The 19,337-nt window shown below is 39.9% G+C and overlaps 1 protein-coding gene across 6 annotated transcripts in view; it reads left to right on the forward strand.

Annotated features, from left to right (window-relative positions):
• The window catches only part of NRIP1 (nuclear receptor interacting protein 1), a 94,097-nt gene that overhangs the window by 55,589 nt on the left and 19,171 nt on the right, over window positions 1-19,337 (forward strand). For 3 of the 6 annotated variants that reach the window (XM_041712234.2, XM_030262755.4, XM_030262836.4), the window contains exon 3: window positions 15,567-15,615. The exons of the other annotated variants lie outside the window; for them this stretch is intronic. The gene's annotated coding sequence lies outside the window, so the exon portion shown is untranslated. The remainder of the gene's footprint in view (window positions 1-15,566; window positions 15,616-19,337) is intronic. 6 annotated transcript variants of the gene reach the window in all.

Consider the following 19,337-nt stretch of genomic DNA (forward strand, 5'->3'; position numbering starts at 1 on the left):
TCTCCAAATGGAGAATATGGAAAGGATCACAGTATTTGATCACTTTAATATACGTTTTGTCCTTACCTGTTACTGTCAGGTAATAATTACAATATTAATTTATTTTATACTAGCATAAGTCAGTTATTGCATACTAGTGTAGGAAGGCCAGCTATATAGAGCATACTCAAAACTAACACACTAGTGATAAAGCTTCTTACAAAGCAGATATACCTAATGTTTTATAGTAGTGTTAATTTTCATTTTTCTGGTAGAACAGGGACTTCTTTGGGTGCTGCTGGGAAGTTAGGCCAGAAATGTTGGGAGACGTAGTCAGTCACAAAATGATTTTTCAACTGTTTCTGCACATGCCGATGGGATGTATGGTTCCAGGAGAATTGTTTTGTCAGTAGCATCCTTAGCAGTTATTTTTTATGTAAGAATAGTGTCCAACTGGAAATAGAATACGTTATATTAACTTCTGCCATCTTTATCCCTTCTTTTTTTCTGCTGCACTGAGGTACACTGTGTACAAAATAAGTCTTAGGTTTAAAGATTATGAATGTTGTCTATTCAGAATCAACAGCTGGAGAATGGCAGAATTAAGATTGAGCGGGAAACCTGTATTTGGGTGGTCTGTAAAACGCTCGTCCTGTCCTGCATGGATAGAGCTTGTGTGTACTCCTGTGAGTATCCCTGTGGTAGGAGCAGGCCAGGAACAGCCTGACTCTCTGCAGCTTGCCATGCATGAGAAATTGTAGCCATAAAGATCACTTTCATGGGTAGAAACAAATGACTGTCCAGCTCCACAGATGTGACATTGTCACAGTGGCTGTGGTTTGGGTGGGTGGGCGTGCTGTGTAACTGCACTCAGTGTTTCTGTCGGAACCTCCTAGGGATGGCCTGATTTGGAAAGTTTTTACTGAACTGTTGTGGCCCTGGAAGAAAGCTGCTAATTTGTATTTTTGGCTTTTGGCTTCTAGTTTTGGCAGGGCCACACAACGTGTCCCATACTTGGCAGCAACGACTGTGTGGCTTGAAAGCTTTTGTTGCATCTTTGAGTCACCCTGCTCAGCTGGAACATTGCAATAGGAGCTCTTTGTTTTTGTTTTGGGGGTTTTCACAACACTTGGGTGTTTGGAAAAACCATAATATATTTTTATCTTGTTACATGTTGGAGAAGCTTAAGAAATCACAGATGTTGCATGGCCATACCATGAAAATTCATTTTAGTGTTTTCTACTAGGCTAACATGTAACATGGGAGCTACTTCTACTGGTCTCTTCTAATCCCTCTTCCTGGTAATTGGGGTGAACTGGGAAGCTTTCTAAGAAGCACAGCATAGAATGCAGAATTGCAATAATTGTGTAATAGACTAAGTGGCTAAACTTTTTTTTTTTTTTCTTTCTTTCTTTTTTTAAATCCCCCGCCACTGTTGGCTGTCTGTATGGCATCCCATCACTGAAAGGCTGCAAAAAGAACACCTTTGTGCAGGAAGATCAGTGAATAGCCCATGTGTGGGTCTGGGCAGCCTCCTTTTGCCAGGGTCTGTGATGTGTTGGAGAAGGCACACGAGGTGTGTGCCACCCCCAGCCTCCTGCTTCTCTGGGGAAAGAGATGCTCTGTGGCAGAGCAGTCCCTGAGTCTGCTCTTGGTAATCACAGGGGTTCTTCTGACACCCAGGTGCTGTGGGAACACTGTGGCCTTCTGTCCAGGTGTAACAAATGCCTTGGAAACCGTAGGCCTATGGAAAAACATCTTTATGGTGCAGTTCCTCCTCTGCTGATGCAGAAGGTACCGTCACTGATGTTACTGCAAACTGATGCTTAAAATTGTTAAAGCCTTCTAACGAGGAGGGTGTTTTGTGAGGAGAGCTGTGGTTCTTGGGAGTGAATCTATTTTAGTGGTAGGTGAAGGGTAGTGTTATAGCAGTTGTGACATAACTGCTGAAGCTGTGTCCTTCTTCAGTAAACTTAAATGCGTTTTGTTACCTTGTAACAGACTATAGTGCCTAGAAAATGACTGTACAAAACCAGACTAAACTAAGCCTTCTGTGTGCAAGCAGAGAGGAATCACAACACCCTCTGCTGGTACGAGTGACTCCTTTTTCTCCTCAAGGATTTGCCTGGTGCACATCCTAGAAACAGTAAAAGATAGTTCTGAAGTGTGATGCTGGCTCCTTTTTATTAAGCTGAGGTTATTTTAACCCATTTGTATTTATTTTTTTTCCCCCTTGTAGAAATTGACGGTTTAATCTGACCATTAACATACCACCACTCAAACAGATGGGGGGAACATGGTGATGCCTTTCTTTCCACATTGGGATATGGGGATCCATGTTGCTTTCTAATTAAGCCTTATCCTACTTGGCAAAATTTTACTGGAGGTGGAGTTGGCGATTCAGTGTGCAAATACCCTTCTGAAGGAAGCACCCATCCCTTCAATGTGCCCATAGCTGTATTTGAATAAAGCTGCTAAATCCATTGGGTAAACCTGTGGTTTCATGGAGTAACCATGTGTTCCTAGGGCCTTTCCTAGAGGTTATCTCTATCTCTGTGTCACTCGGTGGGATGATGAGCAGTCCCAGGCAGGTTGGGAATCGCTTTATTTGTTTTGTTTGCCCTGTGTCTACAGTCATGCTCTCCGGCTCTTGGTAGTCCCGTGGCATGTTAATACCCTCTGCTCGGCTTCCTGAAGAAGGAAATCACAGGTTAGGGCGAGAAGTGGTCACTTTTTAATTCCTTCTCATAAAACATGCCTGATGCCTGCCATAGCAACCCTCTGCATATTCCTGACCCTCATCTCCTCATGCACAAGATGCTGTGATGGGTGCCGGTGCTTCCACCTGGGAGTATTTTTTTTTTCCCGGGATATTTGTGGAGGCGCTGAGCTCCGCCGTGCACCGGGCGAGCATTTCCCCGCGGGGTGCCGGGGAAATGGCATTTCCAGCGGCGGGGAGGCTCCCAGGAAATGGTGCCTTACATAATTTGGTTACGAAAGAATCGCTGCGGGTTTGAGCCTCCCTCGGTGCCTGCGCGGCAAGGGTTAAGAGGAGACAACATCCTGTCAAAGACCTTGTTTTTAATTTTGCCTCTCACACTGGCACAGATCCGGCTAAGAGCAGCCCAGATTAGTTCGGGAAAACCTTTGAAGAGATTTAAGATGTCCTTCAGCCAGTTTGAAGGTTTTTGTCTTGCAAATCCAGTACAAGGGCGCCTGCAGGCATCTCGACCCTTGCTGTGCTGCTGATGCAGCTCAAGGTCACGCTAACCCGCCCTGTGACATTCAACAACACACACACACAAAAATTATGCGGTGAAACTGCTTCAGCATTCAGCCAACCAACAACTTCCTCAGTTCCTCACTAAAGGAAGAAGTATATATATTTTTTTTTCTTTTTGTCTTTTATATTTTTTTTGGCGTCGTAGATTTTTGCTGCAGGAAATAATCCAGGATTTCTGGTGTGTGTGATGACAAGGTCATTTCTTAATTAGAACACATGTAAAGAACAAAGCTAAATGGCTTCAAAACAGCTTTGTAGTTGATGGAGAGGATTTAAATTATTTAAAGAGATAGTCACCCAAGTATGATGGAAACTGAATTCTAAACACATTAACTCTTTCAGTACTCTACGGTTTCCATATGCTACTCAAAAGGAAATGTCAAACAGGATGAGCATTATTGCAACTGCTGTTAAATGAGCATTTTTAACATTATTTATAGTTAGTGTTTTATTATCCTGTCTCTTATCAGAGTTATGGCAGCAAGATTTTTTTCTTATTGAACAGTGGAGTACTCACTGTCTAGACATCAAGAGATAGCTATAGGAAATTGCTTGTTGGAGATCAGTGGTTTAATTTCTGCTCTGTCTCATATTTTGATGGATGTATTAGCATTAATATATGTATGCATGTGTGAGTACATGTATGAAATATAGTGCAAGAATACAGGTATTATTCAGAGCTGCCTCTGGGAGGAATCTGGACTCCTGTCCTCAGTGCTCAGCGTGGTTGCAAGGCATAAGACCATATTAAAGGTGGATTTTGGGATTAGGGAATGAGAAATGAAAGAAGAGAATTGACAAGGAATGGCAATTTCATTTAGTTTGAAATGACTGTGAACTGTCTGGGAAGAGGAGATGCATTTGAATTTTGTTCTTCAAATTTACTTGTCACTTTGAGTCAAAGCACCTAAATACAAAGGTGTTGGTACCACTGTCTCAACCATGGTTTCATGTGGCTGTATCTTAATTATTCATACTTTTAATCCTATCCTCCTGTTTTTCTTTTCCTTATTCTTTTTTTTAAGCTGCTTATTCTGTAAATGCCAGGGGCTGGTAAGGTGACCACCCTTCTGTGATTGCCTTGGGCATGCAGAGCCCCAGGTATCTACGGGTAGTGCTCTGCTGTTAAAAGGATTGACCTGATGCACCAGAGGAGAAGCTGGATTTACTGTAGACTGTAGGACCTGCCTTTTGGTGCCAGCACACAGCAACTTTCTAGCTTGTCTGCTTAATAAAACAGTGAGGGCAGAAAAACACTTGTGAGTTGTTCACTAAGGGGAAAAATGCAAAAGAAAAATGATGGAGTAGAAACTTTGCTTGCAGAGTTTGGGCTCTGTATATGCTCAGAGATGTCACTGCATGATTTGTCTGCGAACTGAAATGTGCAGAAATTAGTCTTCTCCTGTCATCAAAAGTCTAGCACTTAACTCAGATTTAAGTGTTTCAAGAGTAACTGACATGAAGTTTACTGGGGGATTTATTTTTTCTGGTTGTTTTTATTCCTGTTTTGTTGGTTTGTTTTTTTTTTTTTCCCAGGGTAAACCTTATTCAGCTGGAACTTGCAGTGCAGTAAATGTCAGATGGAGTGTGCTTACTAGAAAGAGATGTGCTGGCTCTGAGGACCTCCTGAGAAAGGAGGAAATTGCAGTTTCCAGGATAAAGAGGGAAGATAGGGTGCTACAACTTCTTTCTTCTTTGGGTTGCTTCTTTTTTCCCTTCCCTGCACCATCTGGCTCAGGCGAGGCTTGTGAGAAGAAAAGGACAGAGGGAAGCAGGCAAGGATAAGACAAAACTGATGTGCTCTGTGAAATCTGTATATTCCTGCCCTTGCCTGGGGTGTGCTGTGCCCTTAATATTATGGGAGACCTAAGCTCACCTGCTAGTAATTTCTAATTTACTGTCCTAATTCATCGATTTGTTATCACTAATTGTACTTCATTTACTTCTGTGTAGTTTCCAGTACCTAAAGGGTTGAAAGGTTGCTGTAATTGGCACCCGCAGCTGCTCTTTCTTTTGACAGGGGATAATTTTGCAGCCTATGCTTTGTGTGACAGCTGCCTAATTGGGCATTCTCCCCTTGTAGCAAGCCTGCCTCCTCCAGCCTCCCTGCTGACAAATGGTGGTGGATTATAGATGAGGACACGCTGACCCGTTCGACCTTGCTGAGGCAGCGGGGAGGGGCCTCCTGCTACTTGAGGGAAGCTTTGGGTCATTTAAAGGACAAGGTCATGAGCCAGGTGGGGAAATGACATGATATCACATGACAATAGCCCGATGACACGGTCAGTGTGTCAAGGACAAACTCATCAGTATTGATTAACGCCGCTTTTTTTTTTGCTGGTGGCTCTGCAAAGCCACTGATATTTCAAAAAATATTTTGCTAATTTGTCCTAGGTAAAGTGGCAGGCGTTATTTTGGGGAGCATTTGTGCAGTGTTTTCTTCTCCATTCAGATCATGTGCAACAGCAGTGTTGTTAAAACCCCCGCTGATGGTAATTTCTAGGGTTCATCTTGATGTTTTTGGTGAAATGCACATCTGGTTATACTGGAAGGAAAATGCCAGGAAGGATGCATGACAGGGCAGAACTTGAAGGGGGGAAAGAAATTCTCTGCTTTGAAATTTCAGTTTTTCACTTTTTACTCCTTGAAAGGTACATATGTGAACCTCTATGAAAACACATGTATCCACATATGTACAGCTGAGTGGAAAGTGGGAAAAGTCTTTATTTGAAGAGAACCAAAGAGAAAAGTTAAATATAAATTGGATGTTTAAAGAAAAAGTCTTACTTATATCAGCTCAAGGGCAATACAGTTAAGATAATGCCCTACCTATTTTAAGAACTAGAACAGTATATCCAACTGTGCCAGGCAATAAAAACCTGCTAAGTGGGTTTTCAAAAATGTTGTGAATACAAGTGACAATGTTTTGAGAGCATCTTCATGTTGCATTTCTATGCTAATAAACTTCAAGGTAAACGAACAGCTTGTTTGACATTTGCTATGTTAGACAATAATAAAATGCTTTCTTCTGGAGTAATTAGACTTGATAGATTGATTATGTTAAGAGGTAAAGATAATAATCAGAAAGAGAACTCTCTGGAAGGGAGTTAGTGCCTGTTTTTGAACTTTGCCGCTGTGGTTGCGGTTCAGCCAATGCCTGGTGGTGTGTGCACACACACACGGACACATGCACAAACACACGGCGTGGTGTGCGCAGAGTTTGAGAAACCCAGAGGGGAGTGTTCACCTCTGAGCCCGGTTTCCTTCTCCGAGAGTCCCGATTTCTTGTGGGAAACTGTTGTGTCTGAGCCTCGTCATTTCACCAGGATGTAATTTTGCTCCCCTGAGGTAAAAAGCCGTCAGTGGTAAAGTGTGATAAATTAGTTCACTCAAGTAGATGCGTGTGCGTGCGTGTGTGTGTGTGTTTAATTCTGACCTTGCTGTGCATGTGTTGAGCTGCTCTCGGTGCCCGAGTCAAGCCCGGTGGAGGTTTAATCCTGTGCCCTTGTACACGTATACTTGATTAGTAGTTGTGGTTATCTCAGCAGAAGACATTCTGCCCTCCTCCTTGTATTGGTCGGGACCCAGGCATTGGGGAGTCAAGTCGAAGGAGGAAGAAAAGAGATTTTGCATTAGTATTCTATGAAAGCCTTACTGTCTGCAGAACAAATTGATTGCTACAGTGTACCTGTGCTTGGCACCACTGCTGTGAAAGAAAGGTATGGTTGTAATCTGTTTTATTGTATTACATATTGTGACACTCCAGGAATGTTTAACATTCGGCGCTTCTATGGCACATGCTGGAAGTCTAAGGAAAGAAAAATACGTGAATGAATGAGAAGTGTGCGAGGCTGTCGTATCGGCAGCTTTGTTTACTACAGCGAACTAAGTAGCCCCTGCTAATGAGACAAATTTATGTGCCAATGGCAGCGTAAGGAGATGATTAACTGAATTCTCTGTATTCTATTCAGTTCCTCACATCAGTGTCAGTAGTTGCTACGTACCTACACAGATAAAATTCTAATTAATGTTTTAAGGGGGTTTGGGTTTAGCTTTTTGCGAGATGATTAATGTGAAATATACTTGAACATGGATGTGTTCGCCTCTTTAAATGAAAAGGTGTTGTTTTTTTCCTAGTTATTAATCTGCTGTGATGGTCCTACATGTGGTGGGGGGTGGAGGGGTATGTGAGGGGGTTAGGGGGGTACAAAAACCTGCAAATCTATATGTGCTGCTGTGATAAACAGCACAAGAACAAAGCTGAGGAAAAGTCTTAGAGGATTTGAGTCTTCATATCACACACACTCACCACCCCCCCCCTTTAGTAATGTGTAAATATGCATTCCTATTTTAATGGGAAATCTAGGGCTCTTTGTTTCCTTAACCCAGCTGTAGACTTTACATAGTTGATTCTTTGGTTTTACAGATGCTCAGCTGATGTCAGTTGTGTGGGAAGTATGAAGCACTCCATTAATAAAATTCAGGCTGTTTCACAGAGGGCTGTGCTTAGTGGTTCGTTCTTGGCATCACTGAAATTTTGTTGCTGATTATTTGGATGTTTGTTTGTGGTCACTCCAAAACATCTGAAGTATCTGCTCTTGTCATGCAGACATTCCTAACTAATTAAGTTTAGGACAGGTGGCAGACTCCTCCTGGGCATTTAAATCTGCATGTAAACCTAATCTAATAACTTGATGAGAAAATGAAAATCTATCTTTCCTGGTGTGTTATCACCACGCACAAGCCACAGAGGTATTTGTGAAATCCTCTCTCTGCTCTTTGTCCTGGCAGGTGACAAGTAAATGAGTTCCTTTAAGGAAATGAAGGACTTGGAAAACACTGTATGTCCTGAGCAGCAGTCATGTGCTGTAATAGTTACTTCTGTAATAAGGCCATGCTGACTTAAGATTAACACTTTATAGATGTGGGGTGTATTTATGGGTGTACCTTTGAGCTTCCATTTTACACCTTGCAGGGAGTGTCAATACAGCCTTATACATGCAAGTTATTGATCTTGGAGATCCCTTGGCAGCTAAGAAAGTTTTTGAAGAACCCCGGTTTGTGAGGCTCTGTGATGTGGCTGTTTGGACTCAAATATGATGAGTTTAGTTGCAGCTAATTAGTCAAAAATTATTTATTAGAATCAAATATTTTGTGAATAGGCTATCGTTCCCCTGAATTACTTTTTTTTTTTTTTTAACATAAACACATGTTGTAACAAAAAACAAAAGTTGGTAAAAACAGTTGCACAATTTACAAAGCAGATAGGAGGATCTGGGGACTTCATCATATTTAACCATATTTAAGATAATTCAGTAATGCTATAGAAATGGTTAATTCTTATCTCAAATTCTGTAGTGATTTTTTGTAGATTTTAACCAGTTGGTGACAGGAGGTTGAGTTTTGAAGAAGGTGTTAGATAAATACAGGGCAATACTGCATTTCAGTGCAATTAACTTTTGTTCATAAATAATTCAACCTATGACTTTAAATAAATGATCAGAGGAAAAGAAAATGACATGTGATTAAATCGAAGTCCTTGAAAACATTTTACCAGTCAAGATTGCTGTGACTGCTTTGGACTTCTTATAATTCCTGTGTTGAGAAGAGACAGTTCTGAGAGTTGTGGAGATTTTGTTTCATTTTGTTTTTTGTCAATTCTCAGCTTATCATTAGAGATGAGGTAGACTTTTCAGATCATAGTTAAAAGAGGGCTGATGATGTGCTACTTTTCATTTTGTCTTGATTTTCTTAGTGCCATGGATTATATCAGGCTACTAATTGAGTAGCCTGTGATTTTTCCTAGGTTTTTGGTGGGGTTTTTTGTTTGGGTTTTTTTTTAATGGAAAGTGGAAGGATGTTTGCTGAATTAAAACTTTTGCTGCATACTTTACTGATTGAGCATGACTGATGACATTAGAATCTTGATGAGAATTTTGGAATACAATTTGGCCTGGGGTAGACTGCTGTTTTTTGGGTAGGGTGATGGAAAAGGCACCAAATGAGGAAGAAAACCCAAAGCCAAACACAACCCCAACTAAATAAATCAGATTTTAAAAACAATCCTTGCTTATAATGGAAGTACACAGTTGGTTCCAGCATTGGTTACCTGTATTACATAGCTTTTCCCCTGGAAAGACTTAATCTAAGTTTTAAGTAAGAGTTGGTACTTGAGTGTTATTATCAGTTTAGGCAGATTTTAGAGGTGAATTCCGGATTAGATGAGTTTTTGAAAAGTGTCTGTGCCCTGCTTGAGATTACGAAATGCTTGTTCTCCATTTCCACCCCTTTTCTTTCTGTTACCATGCTCTACCATAATAAAGAAGAGAGGAAATGGAGGTGTTACATAACTTCAGGTAGGTAGATTTTTGGTGCAGATACTGAAGGCAGCCTTAACTCAACCAGTGCTGTCACTAGCAGAATCCTGCTAATGCTAAAGGCAGTTGTGTAATTAATGGCCTTGTGTACTGAACTGAGACTGCTACAAAACCTCTGGAGGGAATTATTGTGTCTATTGTGTTGGTTAACTTTCCCAGAAAACACAGGCTGTTGCTGATAGTTTGTTGGGGTGATGGGGGAGGATTTTGTAAGGCGTGATGAAATATTCTCTGGCATCTTTTTCCTGACCACTGGGCAAAGCATCTGCAGCAACAGAGCCAGGTTGAACGGTTGAAATGAAGCTGTTAATAAAAATGAGATTAATTTTACTTCAGGAGACATATGTGGTAAGATAAGAAAACAGAAAGCTGCAGTTTAAACTTTGTGTGTTTTAAAGATATTTTTGTTGTAAAATCATATAAAGAATTCAGGCCTGGTTTTGATACTAGCACCTTACCTAGTACAGCAGTGGTAAACGATCTAAAATAGGTGAAAATTATTCATAGTTTTTTGTCTAATCTGTTCTCCTGAAGCCATTTATAAAACCTTGTTAAAAGTTCCAAAACCATTTTTTTTTTTTTCTTACTTTGGATCTTTGTTTCTGCAGCATCAACCATAGGTGGCACTGACTATTAGCAATTAGAAGGTTTGGGATGCCTCCCCTCCTCCCAGAATTGGATGCTTAAGCCACTGGCAACTGCTTGATCCATTTTCTCTCACTCTGGCAAAGAGAACAGTGAGGCAGGTATCTGCAAATTCTACAGATGAGCAGGTATAGGAGCCAAGTTACTGACTGAGTTTGGTCAGTTTGGAAACTTCCAGCTTTTGAAGCTAGAATTTGAGTTTGTACAAACTCATTGGGAAAGAATGCTAATATTGATTACTGAGGGCGTTTTTGCAGGCTTAGTTCTAGTTACTCAGGAGACTTGCAGAGGAAGCTCAGTCAGGCTTGGAATAATTCAGGATTCCAGAGGCTGGGCACCACTGAGCAGTTCAGCACAAAAAAAGCTGTCTGTCTGGATTCACTTGCTGCTGCAGCATCAGTTCTTTCCCTGCTGCTGGCACGGACTGCTGCAGTTCTGCCTTTTCACTGGTGGAACCAGGGATGAATGCACAGCCTGTGTGCTGGTCCATCTGAGCTGTGAGGCTATTGCAGCTGAATTAGACTGGTAAAAGCCAGGTTTTAACAGCTTTCTAAAGCAAGGAATTAAAAATGGACCCGTTTGGGCAGGAAGTGCTTAGGTATGTGTACAGACATACTTGGCCGTGAGAGACCCTTGCTTCGGGATTGAAAGGAGTTTATTCTACTCGGTTAGGAAAGAGACTGAAAGTGGTCAGTGCATCAGAAGAGCTGCTGTGCAGTGGCTTTTGCAGCTCCAGTCCATGTAATAGTTCTTGCCCAGTTTATTAGGACTGCTTCCTCATGTTAGATGTCTGAGAAATAGGGAAAGTTGATGGAATTATATTTTTTATCATAATGCCATCATTTGTGTTTACTTCAGTACTCATATTTTAGTTTAGTACTGATGTGATGTTTTGTTGGAGAGAACATTGTTTCAGCAGGTAGAGTGGAACCACCCATTTACTGCATTTGACTGACATACATCTCCACCTGAGGGTGATGGGAATACCAGTAATTTGTCTTATTTTGGAAGAGAAAGGCATTTACTGTAGTGTGCAATTCCTACTCCTTTAGTAGTAAGAACCATTGTTTCCTCAAGTTTAAGGTACCCAATTGTTGTTTGGTTTCACTGATAGGGAAAAAATGCCCAAAAACTAAAACACCCACAAACTGTATAGAGAATATGTAATTCAGCTGAAATTCAGAAAATCTTTATTTATTTGCTATGGATATGGAGTTAATGTGCTACTGAGCAAGCTGCGTAATCTTCTCCTGTCTTCGCTGTTCCTCTTGCGTAGAGTAGCAATATTCCAAAGCACTGCTGGGATATTTTCATGGATGTTCCTAAAATGTTCTGTTTTGTTCCAAGATGGAATCTCTTTTTTCTTGCAATTTTGACAGTACCCAGTAGCCTCCAACATGGTTTAGACCCACACAGTGCATGTAATGAGAGGTCCTGGTGAACAACGGAGGAGTGAAATTACTATGATCAGTCTGTAAATAGCAGCAGCCATCTAACATCAAATACTTAGATGTCAGATCGAAACAGGTCTTTGGTAGCTGAAATGCCTCTTACTTGTTAGCTTGCTTGTGAGTGGGGTTTTTAAATTATCTCAGTTTATGTATAAGCAATATGTAATTCAATTCTGTAGTTCATGCAAATCCAAAATAGTTTGGGATTTTAGTTCCAAATTCATGTAGTGAATGGATAAGTCTGTGAAAGTCCTTTCTGTACTTAGGATGTTGCTTATACTCTGCACCTTGGTGGTGGAGTACATTAAGATTATTTTTTTATTGGTATTATTATTAAGTTTTTAAATTATGGTTGTATGTTTCATCAAAAAAGCCCCTGATGCTTGGTCAATTTCAAACATTTTCTTCTTCCCAGCTTTTCTACCTGTGACTGTCATTTTACCAGAGAAAATAATTTCATGGGAGAGTAGTTCAGGTACATGTTTTGTGTAATTTGCAAGTGTGGACACTTGCACATAGTTACAGCTGACAGAGTACAGTCAGCAGTGGAAGAAATATCTTAACAACAGTTCCCTGTGCTTCTGAAAATCTCTTCTGTTCTCCAAGATACATGAGGTTGTGATGTCAAAGGTTTTTGTAGCATTGAGCTAGTCATGATGGAGTGCAAGCCAGTTTGAAATTAAAAATGGCTGGATGAGCTTTATTATGCAAAAATTAAGATCATAATCAAATTTGCCAATTATACAAAAAGAAATGTTAAACAAGAGAGGTTTTAGTACCTGAAGTGGCAAAGATTGTGCGTACATATCCCTATCAATTCATCTGGGTTTTCTGGATGGGCATTAGCAAGACTGCATAAATACTGTTAGCTTTCCTTTGATTATTATTTGTGAGGAACATGGATCATGCTTGCTCTTGAAAAATTTACAGTTGCTTCAAGTAAAGTAACTGAAGTGAAATACAAGAATTTGTGGAAAACACAAGAAAGATGTTTTTAGCTATATTACAAAAAGGAGCTTGTTACTCGGTGTTGTTGAATCATTCATGTCTTAACAAGCAGCTGGCAAAAATAAGTTGCATTCAGTGCATGCTTTATATTTTATGTGTGGAAGTGAATTGCAAGAATGGTTTAAAGTCTGTTAATTTTTGTTTTGGAATCTTACCCCACATGCCCCCATCTAAGTGAAGCTTTTGGTCTTGAGTGGTGATGGATACACAGTAATTTAATGGTTTTTCTCCTTCTTTCCGTCCCTGTTTTTCAGCAACAGATTAGAGTCAAGATGTTTTAGAGCTTCCAGTCCTTCCTCTTGTTCCTTTGGTCAAAATCACTGTAAAATTTTGGGCTTTCCATCCATATGCATTGTGACAAAGTTTACTGCAGTTCAGTGGAAATGCTTCCTACAACATGGTAGAGAAATACAGCTGTTGTTTTAGGAACCATGCTACCTAGAATTTCACCTCTGGCTTTATATTTTAGTGAGGCAAATTGATTATAATGTTTTACAGTTTGCAGCATCCTACCTTAACCTGTTTCTGCTTGTCATTTTTTTACAGTTTAGAACTCCATGCTGGTCAGGCAGCTTGAACAGTCTCACAATCTTTCCTGGCATTGATACTTTCTTCCTCTTTTATACTTACTTTTTCCCTACATCTTTCTGCTTCGTTATCTCTGCATCTCATCTCAGTTTGTAAGCACTTGGGGGTCGTAGTCTGAATTTACAGGAATATAAAACATTTTACAATAGTAATTATGCCAAATGTCAAGCACAGACAGACTCGCTCTCATAAACCTGGCAGCATATAAAGAAGGCAAGTGGAATTTGCATCCTGGTAGGGTATTCTTGGTCAGTGAAACTGTTCACCTTCCAAACTGCTACAAGCTAGCTCTGGTTTACATGATTTAATAGAGAGATACGAGGCGACTTCGGAAGCAAGGATTACATTTTATTTGCAGTAAAACAGAATTCAGACATAGACCCAGTAAATCAAACCACTCTGGTTTGACATGGAGAAGTTATGTTCAAAAAAATGGAAACTTACAGTATTAGGCCTACTGTTTGAGCTGGGAAGGTTATTTCATGGAGGCAGCTGGGACACAGAAAGCTTCCTTATTTCATTGGAGGAGGTCTGGGTTTATGCTTAGCCAGTCCCTGGGACAGGTGCTCCCTCAGCCTTCACCTTTCTCCTCAAAAGTTTCCTCATTCTTGTCATTGATGTGGTCAGGGTTAAAAGTAAGTAAAAAGTTATGGTCTCTCTGAAAATAAGTGTCTCTTTTCTTTCCCAGGAGCAATATTTTTTCACTTTCTGGTCTTTCTTGCCTCTGTGCCCTCTGAAGTGAAAGCAGATTGCATCAGGATAGGGATATTGTCATTGTACCAGCTGGAGAAGTGAAAGAGCTTTCACTGGACTTTTTAAAAGTAGCAGCTCAAGAGAAGCGGAGCCCTTTGATGCCGTATTTTAGCCCTTCTACATTATATTTTAGGCCTTTTGTACCCTTTTCTTCCTATCATTAGTCTTTGTGTTCTGTTGATCTTTTGGGGTATATCATTCTTTATTTCCCTTCCAATCATATGTAGTAAAAGAAAGGTTAAAACTGTTATTACAGCAGTACGTATTGTTGTACTGCAAAACCAATAAATGCATCTTTTTCTTCTGTAAGAGGAAGAGAAAACATACTTATTTTGGAGGCCAGGATTGCTCTAGGGCTTCATTTAATTGCTGTCCAGCTGAACTTGTCAGCATCTCACAGGTGCAGATGTATTTATTTTAAACTTCATATAGACTGTGATGAGGAAAAGGGAACAAACAAGTCTGTGAGGAAGGGCAAGCAACATATATCATCTGTGTTTTGGCTTGTGGTCTTGCAGGAGGTATTTTGGTGGATTTTGATTAATTTTTGCTCTGGTAATTTACTGCTGGAGGAGAGGAAGAAGTAGCCTCCAGAGTGTAGATGATCTTCGCCTGGGGAGCAGTGCAGAAGCGTAATGGAATTTCCTGTGTGAGAGGTGCCTGAGTATTATAGTAGAAATGAGTGTTTGTGGAAACAAAAGGGTAAGGAAAAAGGACACAATAAGTGGTTAGGTTATGTGGATAGAAATGAAAGTTATTAATGTTCATAGAATTCAGATGAAAAATTCTCAACTTAATCTAGAGCAAGAGAAAAACAATTGAAAAGTTGAAATAAAGGGTTATATGAACAGAGTGTCTTCAGGGGGAAGATTAAAATAATATCTGTGTTTTGTGTAGTGTGGAATGGTCTTTGGGTGTCGTTAATGCTACACAAGTGTGGGTTGTGGAAGTGGGGAGCTGAGGGAAGATTGAATGAGGTTAATGATGAGAGCAGGAGAAAATGAGTAAGATTCGAGAGAAGCAGAATGCAGTGCCATGGATGTGTTGTGTGTTCCTGGTTTGTTTCTGGTGGTTCGTTTGGGGCTTTTTTTTTTGGGGGGGGGCATGTTGGGTAAATGGATAGTGGGAATAAATGGATAGTGTTAGAATAAAGGTAATCTTCTGATGACAGCTTTTTTTACAATGTGGGTAGTATTAACCAGGCAAGGAGAGCTATCCACTCTCTCCTGGTAGGTTACCATTATCAGCTTGCTCAGCTCAGTTTAATTTGTCAAGTTCTGATACTCTCACAGATCAACCACAAGTATAACCAGCTTTTGGAGAAAACTTTATATTAATCTGTTCATACCCTGTTAAGAAGTAAGACAGGCTCCCTTTTGTGAGCTGATACTTAAAAAAATTACTTTCTTGTTACTGTAGAAATATAATTCTTTTCCACCATAAGTTTCTACATCCTGATTATAATGTATTTATTTTTGGCAGGGAGGAGTGAAAACCAGATTCACAAAGATCCTGCATTGACATTTGAAAGGTATGAGTTTCTGCCCTGAACTTGAAAAGTTTATTAACCTGTATTTTTTTCTCACCCCGGACACGGAGTGGTAACTTTGTCTCATTCACACAAGCTTTGGTCCTTATCCCTCTTAGGAATTCCCAGTCAGAAGATGATTCATTTCATATCCCTGTATAGTCCTGATCTCATTCTCCTCACATTGCTAACTAGGGTGCTGAGGTAACAATCTGCTAAGTTTCCTGAGAGGCTGAAGACATGCACACCTGCCCACCAGCACTTCTGGCTTTTTCTCAACAAAATGATTTGAAATTGTATGCTTTTAAGAGCATTATGTCCCTTTGAGAAAATGTTTTGGGTTGTGGGTTTTTTATGGGTTGTTTTCCCCTCTGGTATTCCTTTGTTGCCCTCTTTGGCTTGTACCTCCCTTTCCAATATGATTTGCTTCAGCATTTATTTGGTATTTGGGAGTTGTTTATGATTCTGTAAGATTCTGCAGGTGCTCCAAGTCTTAACTGCTGTTGAATGAAGTCACATTAATGTGTTCATTTGAGTTCTTTTGGACTCACTCACTGATGAAATTGAGCAACAGAATTTGAGCAAAACCGTCCTTCTTCGGCAAGATTACGTATAAACTGAAAAAGAGAAGAAACAAAAAAAAGTGTTTTAGTAATAATGCAGACAGTCTGTGAAACTTTCCTTCAGATTTTTGACAAGGCCTTACTATATATTGATTTAGAAAACACTGGCATTATTGATGTTACATTGAGCTGGGAAATGACTCTTCCAGTTACATCAAGGAAAGATGGTTTTATATAACACAAAGAACATGGGTTGTGACCTGTCAGCCATGTCCAAATCTCTGCTATGGCAGGGTAAACTGGAAATAATACATAGCTGATCAGCTGAATTGACAGAGTTGTGGTTATAGATAATAACTATCAGATAATGACTTTACACTACATCATACATGGCTTGAGCTACTTTGGTGCAGTTTCACCTGTTTATTTGCTAGATTCTTGACTTTTAGGGGTTTTTTTGTTATGACAGCTTCCCCCACTCTCACCACATCCTTTCAGTAGTCATTAAGTGAATAGATTAAAACTGTAATTCTGAGATATTTCCCCCAGGGCTGAGACAAGATTTGCAGAGAGAAATTCACCACCTACCTCCCACTGCCTTTCATTGTTATAAATTTTATTTGATGATGAATCAATATCAGACTTCCAGTGTGTGGGAAACCAAATGACCTGCAATGGTTGCTGTGTGTTGAACAACTTGAGGAAAGGGAACACTGGAATAACTCATGTTGCACATCTTGGAAATCCTATGCTGTGTGTCCTGAATGATAGAAAAACACTGAAACTTTAAATATTACCTAGTTTGCTTTTAGTAGTCATGATGCTTAAACTGATGATGTGTTACTGAGTTTTAACATGGTAGATACTCCTCTGTCCTATGCATATGTCTGTAACTTTAATATTTTTTGAATCATTTTGATGCCTTCCTCATGCACAGATCTGCATGTGTGCATAACCTTGCCATTATTTTATTGGCCCATTAAAATTCATAGGTGTACTTACGTCAGGGAAAATAAGTAAAAAGGAAGTACAAAGTTCAAGAACTTACCACTACACTGTTCATCAATATGGTGTTTTAAGATTTTTAAAACTTACTTGACATTTCACACATGTAAATATAATAATGAACAATATTTTTTTATAAAAAATAAGTAAAAAATGTACCTTTACAGAATTGGGGATTGATAGCCATCCAGTCCTTTAACATAATCCATTGTTGTGGACTGTTGTTGACCAGTAAATTGACCAGAAGTACTTTTTGATAGCTGTCACATTTATTGTTGTTGCTGTATTGGCTGGTTGTTTGCTCTTGTTTGTCATTACCCCTCTTTTAAAAGACAACACCCTTGAATTGCTTTACATTTGGATCACTGTGTGGAAAGATGCCTGTTCCAGCTCTCCAAAGAGGGATGGATAAGAACTGGATTGCAGATATTTTCTATATAGTGTCACAGCCAAAACCACCACTGGCTACTGACAGCAGCCTGCACATCCCTGCTGCTCGATAAGTGGGGGATTTAATCCAAAATTCAGAATAAGCAGAAACCTCTTGCTTCTTCAGGTTATGTGTGCAAAGAGTGTGAGCTTGCATTTAAAAGGAAAAAAACCAAACTCACAATGGCTGCTGACTTGTTTTATCAAAGGTTTGGTTGTGAAGATTAAAGAAGGTTTTTGTAGTGTAAGCTTGACAGAAGACTTGCCATGACACTGAATGAACAGTTACTCACTGTAATGCAGCTCAGTTAAAGCAAAGGCTTTTTCATGTGCTTGTAAACTTAAAAAAGCTATGTGACACCAAATAAATTTGCTGTAGGGTTTCAAATGTTGGGCAGCTGTACTGCTAATAAGCTGATGTGTTTCCTAAAATGTTTTTAGTTATGAAATGTCCTATATACACATTTTAATGCGTGCTTGGTTCTCAGAGTAGGCCGCTGATTTGTGGATGTGGAAGGAACTTCTGCTGGTTTGTTGTAATCATTGCCTGATTTACTTTCATTTATTTTTCCTTTTGTAACTATTCAATGCAGTGAGAAGCATTATCAGCTTTTCACAAAGTAGGAAGGATAGAAATTCCACTTGGGGAAAAAAATTAACCAACCTCCCCTTTTCTCCCATAAAAGTGCTTACAAAAGGGGGACTAAGGAAGGGCAGAATTGTATTGCCCTGGGGTCTACAACTTAAATCAATTTGATCTTAAACCAGTGACTGTTTTTAGGTCTGATGAATCACTATCAGAGTTAAAAGCATCTACACCACACTGCTGAGAAGCTGGCATCCCAGGCTTCAGGAGAGATTTGTATCTGGCCCTAGTAGCTCAGGCAATACTATTAGTGTAAAAGGGTTACAACCTAATTCTCGTGAAGGATATTTTCAAAAAGGCAACAAATTTTTAATTTTTTTTCCATCTTTTTTTTTTTATTTGAGGCTTTTTCATCAGTAGCTGAGACAACCCAGTCATACAGGTAGAGAGCTGCAAATGTGCTACCTTTACAAAAATGGAGGGAAATCAGTAAACAGATGTTAAATATCTGAAACACGATGCAGGAGGTTATGTGATGGCATGAAGGTTTTACTAGCAATGTCCAAGATGCCCTCATACTAGTGAGCTATGCAGGTCACCCCAAATGACCAGTAAAAGCTTTAATATTAACACAGGTAGTCCTAGTTGTAGACATATCTCTCTGTCTAAATATAAATTGCTCCCACTCATGTCTAGACTTACACCAGAGCAGTGCTGGTGTTGAAAGTGGGGGTTAAGAATTGAGAATACAAGCCACACTATTCTTTAAATTACTGCCTATTACAATGAGCATCTAAACTTTGTGGCAGCAGTGCAGCTTTGGATGCCAGTGTGTCACCCAAGACACCTCTTCCTCGTGTTTGGGCATCAGAAGGGTGCATGTGGTAGACGTGACCTGTAAGCTGAACACTCTCCTGCATGTGTTTAAAGCTTTGAGAACGTATCAGTGCGTGGATGGATGGATGGATCAGTAAATGACTTTCATTGCTGACTATTTTCAGCAGCGGAGTTTTAATGAGTCTTTCAACTGTTGCTACTGTGTTTAATCTGCTCACTTACTCGGCGTTCAGCGTTAGAGAGGCTTTCTAGGAGGTAAATGTTGTCCTGATTACAGAAGAGGTTAGTTTGATTGTGTTCTGCAC

This window comes from Taeniopygia guttata, chromosome 1 (assembly GCF_048771995.1).
Source record: "Taeniopygia guttata chromosome 1, bTaeGut7.mat, whole genome shotgun sequence".
NCBI classification, from domain to species: Eukaryota; Metazoa; Chordata; class Aves; order Passeriformes; family Estrildidae; genus Taeniopygia; species Taeniopygia guttata.